The following is a 17447-nucleotide window of genomic DNA, read 5'->3' on the forward strand; positions in this document are numbered from 1 at the left end:
CAAGTGTAGAAACATCCCTCAATGTCAGAGATCTAGCTCATCGCGGAAATCGGATCCTAAGACCCATCAAACTCTGGTGGCTTCGTGTTGCTGAACTCTCGATACAGCAACGAGTCACCCCCCCTGTGGCCTGGCAGCAGCGACGGCTGCGGTGGCTGCAACAGCAATAGCCTGAGTAACAACAGCGTATCGCTCATCAAACGTCTCAATCAGTGTGGTCTTAATAGACCCAAACATCTCCGGGATAGCCTCTCGGATCGTTGCGGCCACCTCCTCATGATTCATCCTCCGAATCTCCTCATCACTGGTACCACTGGTACCGCTGCCCCCAGCGTTGTGGCGCGTAACCACCTTGATGTCTCTGAAACACAACACAAAATAATCAGAGACTCGCTCGAGTATACTCACACTCGATCACTCGACCCTACTTGTTCCTTAGCATCCTAAGGATCCTTACTTGGGCTGCTCACCAACCCGGTGTTTCCAGTAGTACGGGCCCAATACTACCTTCCACACCGCATCTGTGTTCACCCCAAGTCTTCCTCCTAGGATCCTAGCTCACAAGTACTCAATATCTTGACAAACATCAACTGCTGTTTAGCTGATCTACCATAAGCTCATCTTTGCTACATACTCGAACTCAAACAAACCACAGATAGCAGAACCCCTAGGCTAAGGCATCATAAATCAGGCCACTCTAGTCCTAAATCATGAAATACCTAGCCTACTCTCTAGCATGCATAACATAACTCATAACAGCTCATAACACATAAGGTAAGGGTATTTTGGGAAATCACCGTTCGGGCGCTGGCTGATTGTACACACTGCTTGTTTCCTCTTTCTCTTAAAATCTCTTACTCATTTTTAGAAAAATCGTTTCTTTTGAAAACTTTTCTCAAATCCTCAGTTTGAGTCCAGACATATCCGAAGGCGTATCCGAATCCCTCAAACCAAGGCTCTGATACCAACTTGTAACGACGTAAATTTTCAACCAATATTTCTCATTTTTAAATTCATAAAAACTCATATATTATATTCGATAATTCATAAATGTCTCAAAGTCAACATCGTTTTTAACAAGAAGTCAAATCCCAGAATCCTCATCATAATCATGAACAGGTGTGTACAATCATGCCGGTGCCTTCTCGCGATCCTCTAAAGTACCTGAAACACATAACACATAACACGGTAAGCACGAATGCTTAGTGAGTTCCCCAAAATACCACATACACATACTAGCCACTCGAGGCTATAACTCTGTAAGACCTTCTGGTCGATGTGTCTCAGTAGGACCCTCCAGTCCCATGAATCGTTGGACCCTCCGGTCCAATCTGGGTGAAAACCCTCCGGTCTCACTACTCGTTGAACCCTTCGGTATGGTCTAAGTGAGGACCTTCCGGTCTCACGAATCGTTGGACCCTCTGGTTCGGTCTGGGTATCACATAACATATCATACAACACATATCACACATAAGATGCATAGCTCAACAAGCACATAACATTCCATGTTCACACATAATTACCACTCTAGGTAAAGTATAGTGAGAAGACTCACCTCGAAGCTAGTAGGGAATATATACGCCCTTGATACACTCGAGCTAGCCTTCACTTAGATCTGAAGCCTGAAATGGAGATGAAATAGATCCACAAGCTCTCCTCCTTGATCCTTGAAGCACCTTGCCCTTCCTCTTAAGAGAATGACTTCAAATGAGCCTTCTTCCCTCTCCTGCTCACAATAAACGCTAGGGTTTCTCTCAGGGGTTGAATGGGCACTGATGGGGGTGATATGGAGGCTATAAGTGCCTTTAAATAGGCCCAGGCCCGAGAAAATTAGGGTTTTCGTCAACAGCGCTGACTCGTCGAGTTGGCTCATCGACTCGTCGAGTCCACTCATTAATCCTTGTCACCAGTCGCGACCCTACTCGACGAGTTGAGGCACCAACTCGTCGAGTCCCTTCAAAATTCTCAAATTAAATGATTAAAATAATATACCTGGAAATCTGGATGTTACACTCGACGACATGAAGTGCATAATTTTCACCGATCACAAGAGCCTTCAGTACATCCTCAACCAAAAGGAACTCAACATGAGGCAAAGGCAATGGGTAGAACTGCTGAACGATTACGAATGTGAAATTTGATATCACCCAGGCAAGGCAAATGTAGTGGAAGATGCCCTAAGCAGAAAGGAATACTCGACCCTCCGAGTAAAATCATTAACCATGACGATCCATTCACACCTGTCCACACAAATCAAGGAAGACCAGTTAGAAGCCTTGAAACCAGAAAACGTGACATGTGAAGCCTTACGAGGGATGGAAAAGAATCTAGAGGTCAAGGGTGACGGAATATAATATCTCACGAATCGGATTTGGACACCGAAGTTGTTGGATTAATGTCTAAGTCCATAACTATATTTGGTATGTACTTGACCCGACCCGGCATGGTCCATTTGGGTTGCACTTCACCGTCACAATTTATATGGATAGTCTTTTGAGAATAGTATATTTATGATTTATATTAATATATTATAAGTTCTAATATATTAATATGGAATCATATTATTTAATTAGTATTGATCAAGAATTAATTTAGAATTAATTAAGTGATCAAAAAGAACTAATTAAATATGGACTCTTATATATATGGAATGGGCCAAGTTCATTTAGGTTGGGCTAAGCTTTCATGGATGGTCCATGGAGCTTTTAACCCATGGATCCTATGTAAATGAAAGGTCATGGGTATTAGGGTTTACATGGATGTAACCCTAATCCTCCATAATATATAAAGGGGTCCTTGGCTCACAAAATTGATACAAGTGTGTGAAAATAAGAGTGGGCCGATTTTAGTGTGCATACATATTCTCTCAAGTTCTTCCAAGGTGTTTTGGTGATTTGTGATTCCATTTGAGGCTTCCACACTATTGGGGCTAAGCTCTTAAAGCTTGAAGACATCAAGCTACATTAAAAGGTATGTCATCTAACTAGAACTTTGTAGTATAGGTGCTTCATAATATGCTAGTTAGGATGAAACCTTGGAAGAGTTAATATTTGCATGTATAATAGATAAAACATAGATCCAAGGTTTATAGGGTTGCATGTACACCATAGGAGTGTTAGAATGCTCAAAATCCAACAGTGGTATCAGAGCCATGAGTTGTTTCTGTTATATTGATGCAAATGTTTTATTTTCAAAGTTGGAAAAAAAAGAGAAAAAAAAAACATGACGTTTGTCAAAATTTTAAGATAATTACTTGTTTTTGTGAAAAACTAATTATTTGTAAAATTTGAATCATTTGCTATATGAGTTGAATTAGGTCAAATTTAGTAAAAGATAAAATGATATGATTATTTTATTAGTTTTAAAAGTTTGATCTAAAGAGTTTTTTGAAACCTCCATAAGTTATGGATATGAAAAGGTTTTAAAAAAATTGATTCAAAGTTTTTTATGGAGTTACAAAACTTGGTCTTAATGTTTTAAAGAATTCCATAACTTGTTCTTATGTTATGGAACATCGAAAGTTTCATCATAAAACACCATTAATTCCATAAGTTATGGAATCCAAAGGTTTTCAAGAATTACAAAACTTGCCCTCAAGTTTTGGAATTTGGAAAAAGTTTTTTTATGATAAAAAAAAAAGAATTGAATTCTAAAACTCTTGGGTTCATAACTTAAACAATTAATTAAATGGTTTTAATTTTGAATTTAATAATTGGAATTATGATGTTTTATTGAATAATTCAATTAACTCTTATGGACTTTATTAATAGATAATTAAAGTGTTTAATTAAAAGAGAATTAATAATTCCATAATGACATGGTGTAAATTTAATTAAATTAAGAGTATAGTTTAATTAATAGATTAAACCACCAAGTATTTTAAATGTCTAAAATACACCCTTATACTATTATAATATTAAAAGTTGAATATATTATATGTATAAGACCAAGTCGTCTTACCATTAGTAGGCCTCATTCACGAAGCCGGTCTATAAGGGGGGGGGGGGTATAAGGTTACTGCCTATAAAATGGTAGTTTAATGGGTGTCCACTCTCACCCACCGCTTCCTTGACTGGTGGAGGGTCGTTAGCCGAACAGGTAGGACAAAGACTATAATTATCCCTTCATTAAAAGTATTAATGATAAATACTAAGTAACTAAACTTTTTATAAATTCCCAATCTTAGTTACTTAGGAAAATGTGAATAAGGTGCTAATCCATGAAATTACACTTTGCACTTTGTTTAAGCTGTTAGTGGAGCGTGTGTGGTTAACCGGCACACTAACCTGGACTTAACAAGGTAGGCAAAGGGTAACTTAATGTTTATCATAGTATCGTTGGAGCGTGTGTGGTTAACCGGCACATCGATTGAGGGGTAAATATTAAGGGTACCAAGTATATTTGCATGGTTACTTCACACCTTGTTTTGTGATCCTCGGCATCCCAGTCACAAAACCTGAAGGGCACACTCGAGATTGAAACATGCCATTGAAAAGTTCAATGAATCTCAAAAGAATCTAGGAGTTTCAAAACCAATTAAAACCTAATAATACATTTCGTTTATCTTGGTGGAAATTGGTGAATCGTCATTCACCTACCTTCAAATATTTTATAGCTTGGATTACGACAACCCTCTTCCAAGTTATAAAATAGTTTGTTGGGTCCTAGCCTTAATATATCATATTGGGTGTTATATTAAGGACTTAAATCAACTTTACGTGAATTTCTCCCATTGTTGATGTCTGATTTAGACAACAATGATCTTCCCAAACCAAGCTTTCCTAATGAATATGACTTCCCGAGTTTGGCTCATGGAAGTCATACTTCTCTTCCTCCACCTCCTCCAATTATTCTCCCTAACCCACAAGTTCAAGGTCACTCAAGCCCTAATGGCAAGAAAGGTCTATGTGTGATCACATCTTAGAGATGAAGTCACATATTGACAAGCCGGGAGAGTTGGGTGTCAAAGTCTTGAGAAAGTTGGATGTTCAATCACTTTCTAAGTCACATAGTGAGTTCCTTTGGGACTACTATGAAACAGACTATGATATGAACCTTAATGATCATATCTATTTGCTTGGTGCTGCTGAATCAGCAATGATTTGGAACGATAGTAAAGCAAATTTGATTAGAAGATCAACTTCCCAAAAACTTTATGGACAGTGACAATGGTGACACTGGAAATCCAGAAAAAGCATTCTCTTCCCAATGGAAAGGGATTGACCATAGTCAACCCGGTTGACCATATGGTAAAGAGAAAGGCTAAGTCTGAGATAGTCCCATTACCAAAGGGTCCATATGTTTATTTTGCCAAAGGAAGGGGTGTTGATTGCAAAGCTGCCAAATTTACCTAAGGATGTTAAAGTCAATAAGTTTGACTCTACATCAGGTAGAGCCCATTATCTAACTCTGTTAAGTTCTATTCTGAGATCCTCATTACATGATGTGACTGGGTCACATGTTGATGTTTTAAGAATCAAAGAATAGAGAGAAATCTTAAAGGAAGTATATGCTGATTCTGATCGCGAAGGTGGATTTCGATCGCATCATAATTTTGAGCAGTTGCTTAAGAAGTTATGATATATTGCTAAGGAATAGATAACAACAATTTTCCTTGTGGATTGCAAGGATAAGTTTTTCCGCAAAGTTTTAAAATAAAAGAAAATTGTTTAATTTTATTTATTTGAAGTATCCTTACAATGGTATTTGTGGAAAATTGTTGCTTATATGATTCCACTGACAGCAATATTGGAAAATGGATTTGATTCTTTCATTTGTGGTAGTGTCAAAATTTAGCAAATCAGGAAAATTCCTCATCGCCCAAGTTTCAATTGGACCGAAACTTGGAATCATGCAAGTTGAATAGTATGATGAATGAGAACTTTCAAGCATTGGAAAATCAAGACTAATTACTTGTTCACATGGATGTGTGAGTCAAGTGAAGGACTAAAGGGATCGAGTACACATTCTTGTGCACTGGTCATGTCCACCACAAAGCTCGTTAAGACTATTTGTTTTACTAAAGTTTAGTAAATATGGTTATACTTACAAGTTTAAGTATAATTCTGAAACATTGGAAAAGTCTCAATGTATGGCAGAACGAATGGGAAGAATCAAATTAGGCAGAAAGATAAAAGTTTCTCAAATCTGAAAATATGGGAGAGTACTTTAGTATCATGTTTGTGATCATCTTAATGATTTAGAAATCATATCACAATTAGTCCTCTAAAGGTCATCTTAGTGCATTATTATGACTAAGAAGAGGAGTCATGAATTGTTGAAATGGTTAGATCAGGAAGATGAGTCATACTTCGTTCCAAAACAATTCTTAGAGTCATACTCCAAGATTGTAACTTGAGTGACATATCTTAAAGAAAGGTTTAAAACACTTGTCAAATGTAAGAGTAAAAGTGTCCTACTCTTGTACATTTGAAATTGGTAAGTTGTGATGTTTTGGATAAAACAAAGACCAACTAAGGCCAATTGTGTGAAGTGTTTGTCTTGATAAAGAATCCGCACTATCTCTTGAATATTTGGCAAGATAGTCTTATATGTCAAGAGGATAGTGGGAGTCTTAAAGATGCTAAAAAAAATTTCAAGAACTAATCAAGAATAAAACCTGAGGTTCTTCACTAGCACACGACTTGAGGTTTATAACCTATCGTGTTGACATATTCTGTGCCCATTCCAGTTAAAGTTGGCTTTGCATAGGAGTTCTGAAAGTTCTCAATTGGTTGCATAACAACTTGGAAGCAATGACAGGCCCTGTACTGCCAGGTGGCAAGAAGTAAAGATTGCATAAGTTGAGTCCATATGAGTTTGGATTTGTCATTATCTTTGTCTTGTGACTATGGTTTTGACGATTCACATGGATAAGAACACATACACCATAAAATCTAAGGGTCATAAGGTTTCTCTCCGATTCATGAAAATGATGGTGAGGAAACACTTCCACCAAGTAGATTTGAAGCAGATGGCAAAAGGTCTAAACAATTGAGACTATGATTACGGCATCCCTTTTCATAGTTCTGAAATTGTTTAGACACACATGCATGCTATCTAAGGAAAGGTGTATGATTTTGATAAAGTTTTATCAAAGCATCTCGTATCAGAAATCTGAACTTTGGTAAGAAAGTCAATAAAGTATTGATTTCTAGAAGTCCAGCTGATTTCTGAGTACATGTCAAAGCTAGTGGGAGCATAAGTGTTATGCTAATAATCATCATGTTAGTGGGAGCATGATAATTATTGTTAGTGTTGCAAGTTAGCAATGTTAATTATAGAAAACAAAAGTTTCAATTCGTGAGGCTGCAGCGATTGAAAAAGTTGTTTTGCTATAATTAAGGGAGAGGATATACTTCATTTCAGTTCTAAAGGCTTAGATTGAGACCTTAATCATCTTTAGTCAAGAATATATATATGAATTTCATGTTGGATTGGTTCAACTTAAGGAAATTCTGTATATTGCGTTCTCAAAATTCGATTATGATTACGGCATCCCTCTTCATAGTCAAATTTTGAAAACATGGAAAATAAAAATATTGTAGCAAAAGACTGGTCTAGAATCATGTCTTTATGTGAGACATCATGAATCGTGTACCATTTGTTTGGGTACATGATCGATTGCATGTGCTATAATATTTGTCATTTCTAAATTTTTCCAAATGCCCAGAGGCATTAAGAAGGGAAAAGGTCTAGAATTGGATATGACTAAAATGATTAAGCAATTGTCGAGGACAATCTGAGGTTTACCAAAGATTGGTTGCTCAGGGACAGTTGGAAGTATAATGCTAATTTTGGAAGGACCATATTAACATATTCTGAAAAGAGGCATCTCTTATTCAGAAGTGATAGTCAAAATGAGAATATGAAGTTGTCTCCATAGGTGGAAGTTATCTGTGTAAGATTAGAAAACTTAATGCAAGAAGCATGTCCAAAGCAATGTACTTTGAATATGAGACTTAGTTTCCATGGAGTTGATCTCCATTGGAATACCTTATAATGACTGTTGACAAGTCTTTGTGACTTTGTACATATTCATTACAGGGGGGTCAGAGCATATAAGTTTAAAATCTAAACAGATTTCGATAAATGATAGGAATTTGAAATTCTCACATTTTTCGATAAGGATTTGGGAGTGTGAAATTAGAATCATTGAAATTATGTTCAATTGGTTTATTTCACAAAGTAAGGATCATAGACAAACATAGAGTGCATACTTTGTGTATGGCAAAGCTATTGTTTAAGAAAAACATAAGGTACATGCTTGGAGCATGGGACAACTAGTGTTTTTAATTCAAGTATAAAGTTGATAAAACCGAAACAATGAATAATGAGTAATCAGTATGGTGATAAATAAAAGTGTTTATTTATATTCATAGGGTTTGATACCATATTTGATTCATTTATTCTTGTGTTTTACTTTGCATGTTTTGACTTCCAGAATAACTAAGTCGCTCTTCCTGAATGATTAAGTTATTCAAACCATCCACAGTCGGTCATATGTTGGAAGTAGATATGAATCAAGACTGTCATGGGTTGGTTTGTAGAGGTCCAAGTTGGTGGACAAAGTGGTGCTACAACACTCATGAGTGCTCATAAGTTCTGAGTATTGGATTCAACCCACGCTCATTTAAATCACTTCATGGATTTTATCACGAGTGATCATGAGACGATAATATCTTATATTCTTAAAACCTAGAGATATGAGTTGTTACTATGAGTTGGTTATACATTGATTGCACGAAAACGCATTGGTAACTCGATGTTATAAAACGTGCCTTTGTGTATGATTCAACAAGTAGTAGAACAAGCCATATGAGTCGAAGTTTATCCATTCCTTTTACCTTCGGGATAAAAGCGATATCTGTGGGCCCCTCGATGATTTAGCGATGACACATGTGAGTGCTTGGCCAAGCCAGGACTGATTTGATTTGTTCAATCAGTCAGTCATCATAAATCGAAAATCGGGAAACAACAAATGGACAGAGAGAATGATTATAATCCATGTCTCAGCCCATATGATATCTAGAATGGAGGAATATATGATCCCTTATCTAATGGACAAGTCATTGACAAGGTCAGAGTTCGACAGCGACTTTAAGAGCTACGATTGCCAGTTAGGTTTTGAAGTCATACTCAATAATAGTTTTAGACTTATCCAAGTGGGAGACTGTTGGATTAATGTCTAAGTCCATAACTATATTTGGTATGTACTTGACCCGACCCGGCATGGTCCATTTGGGTTGCACTTCACCGGCACAATTTATATGGATAGTCTTTTGAGAATAGTATATTTATGATTTATATTAATATATTATAAGTTCTAATATATTAATATGGAATCATATTATTTAATTAGTATTGATCAAGAATTAATTTAGAATTAATTAAGTGATCAAAAAGAACTAATTAAATAAGGACTCTTATATATATGGAATGGGCCAAGTTCATTTAGGTTGGGCTAAGCTTTCATGTATGGTCCATGGAGCTTTTAACCCATGGATCCTATGTAAATGAAAGGTCATGGGTATTAGGGTTTTCATGGATGTAACCCTAATCCTCCATAATATATAAAGGGGTCCTTGGCTCACAAAATTGATACAAGTGTGTGAAAATAAGAGTGGGCCGATTTTAGTGTGCATACATATTCTCTCAAGTTCTTCCAAGGTGTTTTGGTGATTTGTGATTCCATTTGAGGCTTCCACACTATTGGGGCTAAGCTCTTAAAGCTTGAAGACATCAAGCTACATCAAAAGGTATGTCATCTAACTAGAACTTTGTAGTATAGGTGCTTCATAATATGCTAGTTAGGATGAAACCTTGGAAGAGTTAATATTTGCATGTATAATAGAGAAAACATAGATCCAAGGTTTATAGGGTTGCATGTACACCATAGGAGTGTTAGAATGCTCAAAATCCAACATAAGTTTGGTTGATTCAGAGACGTTGTCATGAACAAGGCTCACAAGACCCGATACTCCGTGCACCCCGGCTCAGATAAGATGTATTTGGATCTCAAAAAGGTGTATTGGTGGCCAAACATGAAAACAGAAATTGCTACATTTGTGAGCAAGTGTCTGACTTGCGCCAAAGTCAAGGTAGAGTACCAGAAACCATCGGGTTTGTTGCAACAACCAGAGGTACCCAGGTGGAAGTGGGAGCGGATCACAATGGATTTCATAACCAAGTTACCCAAGACAACGGGTGGCCTTGATACCATTTGGGTAATCGTCGATTGATTAACCAAATCCGCTCACTTTTTGCCAATAAAGGAGACCGACAAGATGGAGAAACTGACTCGAACGTACATTAAAGAGATCGTGCGACTGCATGGGGTTCCGATATCTATTATCTCCGATAGAGACAGCAGGTTCACCTCAAGGTTTTGGCAGTCACTACAGAAATCCTTGGACAGAAGGCTAGGCATGAGTACCGCCTACCACCCACAAACTGACGGACAAAGTGAAAGGACCATTCAAACCTTGGAATATATGCTAAGGGCTTGTGTGATCGACTTTGGTAAGGCTTGGGATACCCACTTACCACTCATCGAGTTCTCGTACAACAACAACTATCACACTAGCATCAAGGTAGCCCCGTTTGAAGCCCTTTATGGCCGCAAATGCAGATCACCTGTCTGCTGGGCGGAAGTGGGTGACACTCAGCTAGCAAAGGGACAAGTCCCTAACAACACTCTCACTGGCCCTGAAATCATAAGAGAAACAACCGAGAAGATCATCCAAATTCGGGAAAGACTGAAAGCGTCTCAAGACCGACAAAAAAGCTACGCAGATAAACGACGCAAACCCTTGGAATTCCAGGTTGGTGACCGAGTACTACTAAAAGTCTCACGATGGAAAGGAATGATACGTTTTTGTAAACATGGAAAATTAAATCCAAGGTACATCGGGCCGTTCGAAATCCATGACAGGATTGACCCGGTAGCATACAAGCTCCAACTACCACATGAACTCAAAAACGTACATCCTACCTTCCACGTGTCAAATTTGAAGAAGTGCCTGTCAGACGAGACTCTTGTGATACCACTCGATGAAATCGAAATCGACGAAAGTTTACACTTCATAGAAGAACCGGTAGAAATCATGGATCGAGAGATCAAAAGAACGAAACAAAGTCGTATTCCCATTGTGAAGGTCCGATGGAACGCTAAACGCGGACCTGAGTTCACCTGGGAACGAGAAGACCAGATGAAACAAAAATACCCTCATCTTTTCCCCAACTCTTGAAGTCCTAGTCGAAGCGCTAATTTCGGGATGAAATTCCTTCTAACGGGGGGATGATGTGACAACCGTAAATTTCTGGTCAATTCAAAGTCAAACAAAGTCAACAAGTCAAACCGGTCAACTTATCTAATCCTTGTATAATAGGGTTTACACTATGTATTCGATTGTATAGCTACCTATCTTAATACAAAGTACCACGTAGAGATTTCATGTGTTCAGAAAATCCAAACCCTAGTCAGGGTAAGTGATGTGACGACTCGATTAAACACTATCACATGCCCTTTGGGGGCGTACAACACTCATAATAAGACTTATCGGGGTTTTCAAACCTTGCTACGAGGCTAAACACTAACAAAGGTCATAAACAAATCTCCCCCAAAATCTCTTTTAACTTTTTATAATCACTCGGGGCATCCCGACCCCTAACTTAGTCAAAAACCACTCGAAACGAGAAGAATTCTTGAAAAACAACCATATAGGGCCGAAACCCCTCTAAGAACCGAAACCTCCCTTAGAACCGAAACTGGCCTTAAGGACCGAAACTACTCCTTAAGAACCGAACCTGCCTAAGGACTGAACCTGCCCTAGAACCGAAACTACCCTTAGGACCGAACCCTCTTAGGGACCGAAACCTCATTAAGACTTAAAATCCTTTCTGTTCGAATACCCACTTTCGGTCCAGATTAATTTCGGCTCCTTAGCCTCACAACCGAACCTTCCTTGAGACCGAAACCACTTTAAGGACCGAACACCCCTTTCGGCTCAGATCAACCTACCTTCGGTTCTCAGCCTCATGGACCTAAGCCTTCGGTTCTGGCCCTCGAAGTCTCGCAACTTCGCCTCTCATCCCCAGTTTTTTACTGCGTTCGCTTCTTAAGCTTGTTTTTGATGATTATGACGGGGAATTTTCACCCAAACTCATATTTTAACCTATTAAACCCCATAAATCCATATTTTAATCAAATTTTAGGGAAACTTTTATCTAAGGATAATATCTTTGAACAAGATATTGTCAAGGAGTGTTGACCTTTCCAAGATCTATGACACCAACCACCCCTACATCCACTCTATGACAACTTTATGTCACTATTCCCACCATATCTAGTCAAATCTATATCTTTCTTCCAACACTCCATCATATTTTTTTACACAAATCCAATCGTTGGGCCTCCAACCTTCACCTATAAAACCACACTCACACCCTCCAAAAATACACTTTTTCTCTCTTTTACTTTTCATTCTCTCTGGAAATCGAAGTCCTCCAGGAAGCATCTCCTTCTCACTTCACTCTTGGTAAGCCCTTCAACCCCTCTATTGAATATTCTACATTTCTCCACATAAATTACGGGATTCTCATACAAATATCGTCATATTTGTTCATAGGATCTTCAAACTCTTAAGCTGTCACCAAGTGTTCTTGACTCGGAAACCCCCTTTCCTTTGACATTCATCTCAGAGAACCACACAAGGTGAGCTCATACCCCTACATTTTCACGTCTTCAACAAGTTTTATGGGGGAGAATACAAGTACAACACTAAAACACACTCTAACTCTGCAAACAAATTTCAACGAGAAAGTTGGGTCTCATTCACGGACTGTTTTAAACATCATAAACTTTTTATTTTTCAAAACTATACAAGGTGAAAAAAGGTCACGTTTATACCTTTCTAACGACTACTTGCACATCCTCATACGACTCTTCTACAATTTATGGTGAATTTTATGAAACAGCCTATCATTTCAAAAACGAATTCGGACCAGTCTGTGAATACAGACATTGTCGCACCAGTTAGAGACCACTAAAAATTATGATAAAAATCATGAACAAACTAGACACATATCCTGAACTCTCAGAGTGTACGGATTCAGTTTTCGACATTGTATGATTTTTCTGTGATTTTCTAAAAACAGTACAGAAAAGTGAAAGCTAGTTAAACAACCTTCAATTTATTAACACTTTGTAACATGTTGAGAAAAGTGCATAGCAATAAGATTTCTATATGTTGAATGTATTTATTGTTAGTTAAACATCAAAAACAGAAATAGTCATTCACGATAACGGTTTTTCATTCACTACAAGCATGTACAATAAATTATATAGATATAGTTTATGGATTTGTACACTACAAATACATTATAAAAAAGGGATACAATTACACTACAGAAAAGGGTTTGACATTTACACTACACGTAAACTCGTTAACGTAAATTGTGAGACATTACTTCATTGTACTCTTAGGGTACGAGCTAAAATTCCTGTAAAGTTATAACCAGAGTCTCTTGTAGGGAGAGCATGATAGTTGTATATAGACCTATATTGGGAGTGACGACCCACATCCAAGCTGCTTGCAACAGCTGGGCCGGCAGGCCAGGGATGACAAATGTCATAACATTCCGACGTCCGAAGAACGTCGTAGCAGGTCTACTAAGTCATAGCATGGTTATAGCGACTCACATAGGGAGTTAACGACACATATAGTTTACGGGAATTTCTACTTTTAAAAGGGGTTTTTATTCATTTAAACCTGCTTACATTATTACAAGTACGAAATGACACACATACACTCGGTCTTGGTATTTCAGACTACATATCATTTTATGAGGAAAAATATCGGATTTTTCTTGAGTAAACATTACATTTACAAACAAAGGTTTTCAAAATCTACATCCAAAAGTTTATGCACTCACCAACTTAATTATTGACGCTCTTTCAAAATTACTTGTATTCTCAGGTAATCAGTGAAACAGGTAACTTCAAGCTTTTGAGGATGGAATGCCTCAGCTTTTAACAAACATTTTCTCATCATAATGTAATCGATTTTGAAACAATGAATTCATGTAACTATGTAACTTTCTCTATTATATTTATGATGGTTGTATTTACTTTGGATCGCTACTATACTCGTTGTTATGATACTACACATGAAGTCATCCCACTCCCGGACGTTTCCGCCGTCCTTGGTTTGGGGGTGTGACAGAGTGGTATCAGAGCATTGTTTATAGCGAACTAAGTATATCAAACCACATAAGATATACAAACTATAAACACAATAGGACTAAAACTCTCTGACTAAACATTTTCCCATACAATTATACTTTTCGAAATATAATAATTTCACCTTAAAAGTATAAAGACATGCATACTTATTGTGTAGTGTTGTGACTAGGAGAATACAAAGTAAAAGAAGATGAGTTGTACGCTACGAGTATGCCTTGAGATGTGTGCTCAAGTCTGGGATGAATATAGCCTGATCAACTATGTTTGTCTGAGAAATGAGTCGCATATTTTGGGGGACATTCATAGTGGACAACAAGTCTGACAACCTAATACCAACTCTTCAGGAAATACTCTAAGAACCGAACATAACACTTAAAATACTGTAGGAGCATTTTATGTTGCCCTAACGCAATATTCTAGTTTGGTTTCATGCTTCTTATACCCTCCCTAATTCTCGCACAGACGACATGGCGGTATTTCACTTACTCGGAGACCCCTATTTTCCGAACCAATGGAACGGAGGAGGGATAGAAGAAGACACCGAGGAGGAATTTGAGGAAGAACCTGAAGAAGAGGAACCCAAAGAGGATCCTGAAGAAGATCCGGAAGAGCTGGAAGATGAAGAAGAAGTGGACGAGGCCTCCGAGGAGGAACCCAAAGTCTACAACCCACCACCTGTCCCCGCTCCCAAACGAAAATTTCAGGGTCCGACGCCCCAATGGGCCGCAACCTTGAATCTCTGGAGCCGAGAGCAGGGGCAGCACCCTCCCTTCGAAATGGGTAGGGATTTCCATAGCCCCGACGAGGGAGGTCCAGCCGATAGAGCCCTCCCTGTCATAGTACGTCGCATCTCGTGCCTGACCAAAGCCGAGTCTCGTACAACCAACTCCTTGCAACTAACGCTGTCGCACAAGTTAACACCGCTAGGCTTCAACGACTGGACCAAGACCACGATCAGACCAAACACCACACCGAGGCTCTCTAGAGGGAACTGACCGCAGCCCTGGTCGAGATTGGGACACTCCGAGAGAATCAGGCCACTTTAGAAAGGCGCTTGACCGAAGTCGAGCACCAAGTGGCGGAATCCAAAGCCCGGAACAACAACTGCCCCGAGTAGTGTTTACACTACTGACATCTTGATATAGATTAGGTTTATGAGTATGCATTGGTGCTACTCTTCTCTATGTGTAAGTTTAATCCTGCGATTAAGTGGTTACACTAGTCGGAGGATTTATTTGCTATCCAAAACTTATTTGCATTGATGTGATGTAGACCTACTTCAAGGTCAATTTTCCAAACACTATGTACTAGATCGTATCAATGAAATGGGCATGCATATTATTTCATTAGGAGCACTACCACTATATTTATAAAGTGTATATCGTTACTAGGTGAAGTCTATAATTGTTTAATGTATACAATAAAGTTATACATAGTTAAGAGTCTAAGGATTTAGAAATGGTGGGTCCGCCTTGGATCCCGTTCCTTGTTTGGTTGTGGGCCTAGGGCAGACCCATTAGATTCAAAGATCTATCGAATCTTAATTTTGTATAACTAAGTATACACCGAGCGATTGTAGGATGGGCCTAGTATGGATCAAGATACAAGATTACAATTGAAACAACACTACTAAATTCATACGTTTATTTTACATAGACTTCTATTATGAATGGGTTGCAATTACCTTAAATTCGGGAACATAATACATGTAGAACTAAATTAATCTAGTTCAATAATATCTGACTTGTCATTACTATGAAAGACTTATCGTCTTATCGTCTTTAAAATTATGGCAGAACTATGCCACCACGGAAGAATCCCAGATCGACCAACAAAGCACCACCACCTCCGGCATCGCCTCCACAAATTGATCCTGCGATAGTTCGGGCTGAGGTAGTCGCCGCTGTGGCAGCTGCCATGGCACAAATTAACACCCAGGGAACTAGTAGGGCGGGGAGTGGCATCACTACTCCCAACCCGGGGGATGGTCAGGGATGTTCAAAAGAATGTTCCTACAAAGATTTTAGCAATGGAAAACCCAAATCCTTCAATGGAAGCGGAGGCGTCATCACCTTAATGCAATGGTTCGAGAAGACCGAATCAGTCTTCGAGATCTGTGTATGTCCGGAGGCAAGCAAAGTCAAATTCGCAGCTTGTACCTTCTCCGACGAGCCCTCACTTGGTGGAACGGCCATGTCAAGTCATTAACACTCCTAGTTGCTAGCTCGATAAGCTGGGAAGGCTTGAAGGCCATGATGATGAAGGAATACTGCCCAGGAGGCGAAATGCAGAAACTAGAGCAGGAACTCTGGAATCTCAAGATGGTCGACTCCGACCTCACAACCTACACTGCTCGGTTCAGTGATTTGGCACTTTTGTGTCCCGGGATGGTCACCCCGAAGGAAAAGAAGGTGGAGAGATACATCTGGGGACTATCCCCCAGATGCAAGGGAACGTTGTATCTGCAAGACCCTCTACTTTTGATAGCGCCAAAGACCTGACACAAAGCCTTATCGACCATAGAGCCAGCCAGAGCACCGTGGCGACCAATCTTGAGCAAGCAAGAGGGGAAACCATAAGAGAAAATTTTGGAACAACAAGAAGAACCAACCAACTCAGAACCCTGCCAAGAAACAACAAATGGTGGCGGTTCATGCCGCAACTACCCCTGCTGCTCCAGTACCCCTGAGGCAATACGCTGGGAACCTCCCAAGATGCAACCAGTGCAACTTTCACCACACCGACCCTTATCGGGATATGCATTGCAACAACTGTAACAGGAAGGGGCACATGTAATCGGAACTAAAATCCACAATGAAATCAAATTAACATACAAACTTATAGCTTACAGCCTTCAGTTGTATTGGATACAACAAATCGATTGAAAAGTCGAAAATCAATAGAAACCACAGAAGACATACCGAAATCAGATATGCATGGCGACATCAGAGAGAAATCGGAAATTGGAAATCCATAGCGACAACATAAAGTCGAGTGTCAATCGATTGTGCATAGGAACCCTCAATCGAGCGATGTTGGTGGTGAAAGTTGGTGGAGAGATGGTAAAGTGAGGAAGAGAGGAGACTGGAAGAGTGAACATAATTGAAGCAGTTATTTGATCGATCAAATAGATGATAAACTTAAAAAGGAAATTCATTACCTGATCGGAATGCTGGCGGCAGTGGAGATTGGAGATCGGAAG

The sequence above is a fragment of the Lactuca virosa genome, chromosome 4 (assembly GCF_052849685.1).
Source record: "Lactuca virosa cultivar CGN04683 chromosome 4, Lactuca_virosa_CGN04683_v6, whole genome shotgun sequence".
Lineage (NCBI taxonomy): Eukaryota > Viridiplantae > Streptophyta > Magnoliopsida > Asterales > Asteraceae > Lactuca > Lactuca virosa.